The sequence below is a fragment of the Diplotaxodon limnothrissa genome, linkage group LG7 (genome assembly GCF_057381915.1).
Source record: "Diplotaxodon limnothrissa isolate DT_005_m linkage group LG7, D_limnothrissa_male_GT1.1, whole genome shotgun sequence".
NCBI lineage: Eukaryota > Metazoa > Chordata > Actinopteri > Cichliformes > Cichlidae > Diplotaxodon > Diplotaxodon limnothrissa.
Window position 1 is genome coordinate 70,261,131 of NC_140602.1, and position 5,788 is coordinate 70,266,918.

The window sequence follows — 5,788 nt, forward strand, 5'->3', positions numbered from 1 at the left end:
CCTGTCGCCGTCTGCTCTTTCTCTTTAGCTTCTCGTGTTTTTGTGGCTGTGAAGAAGCTGGTTTAGTTATGTGTTAAGCTGCTGGACCACCTCAGCTGTGTGTGGCGTTAAATCAGTGGCAGATTGCACTCGTTAGGCTCCTGTTTGCTCCAGCAGGTGTTTTTACTGCTCTGCTCTCAGGTGTATCTGCTGTTTGTCTGCTAACCGGTGCTGTACCTTCACACCAAAGTGCCCGACAGCTGAGAGCCCGGGCTGAACACTCGTTTTTTTCCACCGTAGGATCTCTGTGATGTCACAGAGAGAGGATATTCTTAAACGTGCATGTTGTGACGTAACAGGATGGATTTCTATTTAAAGCTTTGCAGGAAGGATTGGCCAAAGTTGAAAAAGTGCGCCAGAAACAGGAAACGGTCTTCGTTTCCATGGTTTCACTAATGCTCAAAGAAAACGGCGAGCATTTGAAAACAAGTTGGCGTCTTCCAGGAAAACTACGGGAACCTCTTTGTGACCCCCAGCAGCCACTGACTGACCAATCAGGGCCCAGATGGGCTCTTACTCCCCTGAGCCCGCAGCATCATGTCTAACGTGGACTGTGGTCACACGACTGCAAAACCTGACCCGACCTCTGACCTCTGCAAAGTCACGATCCTCATCTTCTCAGAGACTCGCCCCCTGCTGGACAGTGGAGCAAATGTTCGCAGGACCAAGTCACCTGCGGGACCTCACCTGTGGCGGCGACATGTGATTACTGGTGTTCGCTCGGCGACAGACGAGGCTGCTCGCTCTGTGGTTATTCTCAGTTTGCACACGCAGAGGCACAGGTTTCCATTTATAGCACAGAGATTAAACTTTATTTATAAAACCTTTATTGAGATTAAACGGTTCAGATTACATCACTGAGACGTGTGCTCACGAGCAATCACAGCAACAGCTTCAAAGTGGCCCTTTCCATCCTCGGACGAGCAGAGCAGCTCTGCTTTGTTTTATGCAGCCTTTCAGGTCGACCCTGTCCCCCTTTCTTGTGATTGGCTGCCCCTCTCTGTGACATCATCGAGATGCAACAGTAGAAAGAAACTGGAAAAAAAGAGTGTTCAGAAAAACCAGCATGGCAACAAACAAATACCAACACAAAGCCCGATGTCAGGATGTGTCCTTCCATCTTTGATATACAGTTTGTGTTGGTTATGACACGCCTCCACGGGACGTTTGACACAGACGAGCAGCTGATGCGCGACACGTGGAGGCTCCAACCTCAGCTTCTTATCGTGCGTCAGGTTTTGGTTACTGGAAGCTGCTTTCTGTTTCTGTTGCCATTGACTGACAGCAGCAGACAGACTCGTCTATTTATAGAAACACCTCCTCACTTACCTGTTACCTGTCTGAGCGGTCAGGTGACCCGGTCGGCAGTTACACAGGTAACGTGACACCGAGGCAGCAACAGGTGATCAAATACTCGAGTACGAGCTCCAACACGCGAGGGGAGACGTGGACGCGGTTACTTCAGGCTCTGCTGCAGACGGAGGGTCTCCCTGAGCGGCTGATAAAACACGTCTGCACAGCGCGTGCGTCAGAATCAGTACAAGAAACCAGTCTCCTCATTTCTATCCTCGGGCAGAACGTGACCCGGTGATGGAAACACCCTCAGGGACCAATCAGAGATAAGCCCCACCTTCATCTGAGGCTACACACCTTCTTTACCGTCTTGTGCCATGCAGCATGCAGAGCCACGCTGCACGTGTTTCAGTGACGGAGGTCTTTAAAGTCAGAGTATGGGGAGGCATAAAACTCTGCCCCCTGGTGGTGAGTGTAAAGTTTGCACAGGGTAATTACAGAAAGGAGAAAGGACGAACTGGCATGAACATTTTTATACTTTAAACCTTTTTCTGCCCTGAGGAAGCTAAAACAGCGCCCCCTGGTGGCTGTGCACCACTTAGACCACCTAAAGAAACCGTTTAAACCTGTGATTTCTAGCCATGCACAGGTGTCATGAAGCCTGAGCATCAGGCTGTGAACATGTTAGACATGGCAGTCTGTGGAGGCTGACTCACTGCTGCCTCTGCTGGACATCAGAGGACCTGCAACTTCCTGTTGTAGTGTGGCTCCTCCTCCTGATTTTAAAAGCGTGGCTGTTTAAAACCATGTAGAAAGTAAAACCTGAACGTCTGCTCTCTGCAGTAAAAGCACCGTCTGCTGACAGCGATGTCAGCGTCACGTCTAATTACCGCACTATTTGTTTACAGGGCGAGAAGCCAGCAGGTAGTCGTGGCGGTAATTACTGCTGTTGTGTGTGTCACAGTGGCGATGACAGGTCCCTGTTGTCGTGCCGCTCCCTGTGGTGAAAAGCCCACACTCCCTCTCTGCCTCGTTTATAATTCATGCTGCTCTGGTCCTGGCGGGTCAGGCCGGGGGGGGTAACCCGAGCTCATCTCACACAGCCGGCACCGGGCGGTCCCATCAGAGGCCGGCGTGTGGTGTGACGCAAAACGAGGCCTAGTTTTGATTTCGATGCGTTCCGGTAAGTCAGAGCGGCCCGTGAAAGCCTGCGGAGCCACTAAATGGTGCTGGGGGCAGGAAATCTGCCTCACCTGTGCACTTCCTGCTGTCACAGCAGCGTTTGTGATGAGGAGCCGGGTGGTTTCAGAAATGTTACTGATCCTATGACAGAGAACACACAGGCCTGACATCCTGAACACACACAAGTGCTGCTGTGCGTGTGGGCGGTCCTGGTTCTGCTCGCCAACGTGGGTCGTGATCCAGGACCGCCATCAGCAGCTGAGCGAGGGGCTGGTCAGAGAGGAGGTGTTGTTGTTGCAGATTTTATGGATTTTAGTGCGTCCTCTTCCTGTTTATCTGTTCTTGCTGTGTCTACGTCAGTGTGACCCTCTCCAGCAGCTCATCGTCCTCTGTTCTCATCATCACCGGTGAGGAAACGCAGCCCCCTGATTTCTCTGGGCTTATTTTTCCCACCTGGACTGCAGATATCGAGGCAGATAGTTTACAGATTTGAAATAAGATGATAAAAGTGGAAATTCAGCTTGGCAGGCAATTTATTTCTAAGCACTTTCAGAAAACTCCCAGCTGCCGTACACCTGACATGACAAACAGTAAGCACAAACAATCAAATCAGCACATTAGATTAAATTAAAGCAGGAAAGTCAGAGTCACACTGGGTCAAAAGCCAAGGAATAAAAATGGGTTTTAATTAGGGCTGCCACGATTAGTCGACTATCAGAATCGTCGACGACTGATTTAATAGTCGACGCGTCGTTTGAAGCTTTGTAAGATCCTGAAAGCCGCAGGAATAAGTAGCAGGATTTAAGAGTGTAATAACGGACTGAAACAGAAGATGGCAGCACTGCATGTACAAGGATGCCAGCTGCCGTTAAACCCCGAAGAAGAAGAAGCAGTTTCCCAGAATTCATAGCGCAGCCCTGCTCAGTTTCCAACAATGGCGGCAGCTAGTTAGTTTTAATATTACTCTTATTATTCTTTCTGGGTCACAAAATAAACGTTTAACATATTTTCAGGGAGAATGTAGCTGTGTAAACCTCAAATATCTGCTCAGTTTACCAGGACACCGCATATTTTCAAAAGCGCTCCGACGTTTTCGGAGACGTCTGTTACCCACTAGCTCGATAGCTAGCCGGGGGCTAGGCTAACTAGCGCCGTGAGAACACCGGACTCCTGGCAAATCATCTTCAACCCCACCGCCGTCTTTCGCTACTCAGGTTAAACATGATATATGAGTCACTTAGATAACTTAAAAATGTTATTGTTTGGCTTTTTCAGTATTTTATTTGTTCCTGAGTAAATCGGTTTGGCTGAGATTAAAGTTATAGTTTTTACACAGCTGAATAAACATCAAGCAGACAGCTGATCATCAGAAGTGTGAGATGCTGGAGAATTTACTCCGGTGTCCTGTTATATTTTAGATAGCAAGGAGTTTATTAAACTTCACCGAAACAATCTGCAAATTTCATTAAAATGTAATAAACTATCATCTTGTCTTTATTTTTAGTTAAACACTTAAAGCTGTAAGCTAATGATAGTTATATAAGAGCAGATGCTGCTGGTGCAATAAGCTGTAGGTCCAATGGATGATGATCTGACTAGTCGACTATCAAAATAATCGTTTGTGGCAGCCCTAGTTTTAATGCATGCTTTAATAAATGGACAATGGAGGGACCTCTCTGATGTGCAGGGGCAGGTTAGCAGCTCGTCAGCTGACCTGAGAAACATGGGGGGGCAGTAAGGATGAAGGTGGGGGCAAGACCGTTTAAGCCTTTAAAAACAAACTCTAAGATATGCAGGCAGCCAGTAGAGTGAAGCCAGGATGGGAGTTATGTGCAGTCGTGCAGCAGCAGACAAGAGAGTATTACAGTAATCCAAACGAGATGAAGTAAAAGCATGGAGTACTGTTTCGAAATGCAGTCTGGATAAAATAGGTCTTACCTTTGCTGAGCGCCTTAAATGCTAAAAACTGGACTTGACAGAGCCCTAATTTGCAGGTCCAATTTAAAATCAGTCCACCTTAAAACCAAAGTTAGTTTCAACAAGTTTAAAATACTCTGCCAGGGGTCCCAAATCAAAAGAGGAGGGATCACAACCAAAAAACGACCAAAAACAATCACCTCTGTTTTGCTTGAATCAGCATAACAGTGGAAGGTTGTTCCATGCCTTCTAAGGACGGCTGCCAAAGGCTGTAAATACAATGAAAAAGTCAGAGGCCCTAGAAATGAGCCCTGTGGGACCCCAAACTGAAGATGCTGTGGTCTACATGGTCACATGTGATTGGTCAGTAGACTGGAAAGCTTCCAGAAAATCAGCGCCTGAGTTTTCATGTGCAGATGGATATTTGTGTGAATGTCATTCATAGCCGGATGGTCCAGCAGCCGGTCTGTGCAAAGGCTTCAGGCACTGTGGCGGCTTCTAAACCACTGAACACTGGCAGGAGGCCTCAGACTCGTCCTGCAGCAGAAGCCCAAAACAGCCACACTCAGGTCGGTCGGAGTTCGATCCCCGGCTCCTGCAACACCCAACCAAAAACACTGATGAAAGTGGGAGGAAACCGTCCATCGGTCCTCAATGTTTGAACAGGAGAAAGAAAAATCGGTCAGGATCGTCATCAACCCGGTGTTATCATAACACATCGGAACCAAGAAGATGATCACAGAAGATTCATCGGGTGAAACTTAGCCTGTTGGCTCATTAACGAGGCCGTTCCAACAGATCAGGTGAAATGTCGTTTGTGTAGGAAACATTTCAGTCGCTGCAACGCTCATCGCTGACAACCCGCCTCAGGTCTGACATGTCTGCCGCCAAACCGAAAAGCTTTCAGCAGGAAAACTTTATTAGCAAATATATAAAAGTCATGCGGCTAAAACGTAACCTGCCTGACCTGTGACCTGTGAGGGGTTATCGGGGTTCGCCGCGCGTTACCTGAGGACGCCGCGCAACGTTTGAACGTGAGCTCGTTCTCAGAAAGCATCGACTGGTGCCAGCTCATCATGTTCCAGATCAAGATGCAGAAAACACAACCACAGCTCCGACCGAGAAATACGACACGCTGCAGTCACCCAGAGAAGACGGTGCTGGAGTGGCCACGCCCTCGGATGTTGGCCTCTCCACCCAGAGGTCTGGATGCTGCATGTGATGAAGATGAAGCTAGCCTCCTGCCCGATGAGTCTGAGCTCCACTTTGACTTTATTTGGTAAAAAACGACTCGTCTTTATTTTCCGTCACTTCCTGAAGCGTTTGCACGACCCTGCAGGCAAAGCAGCGCCTTTCC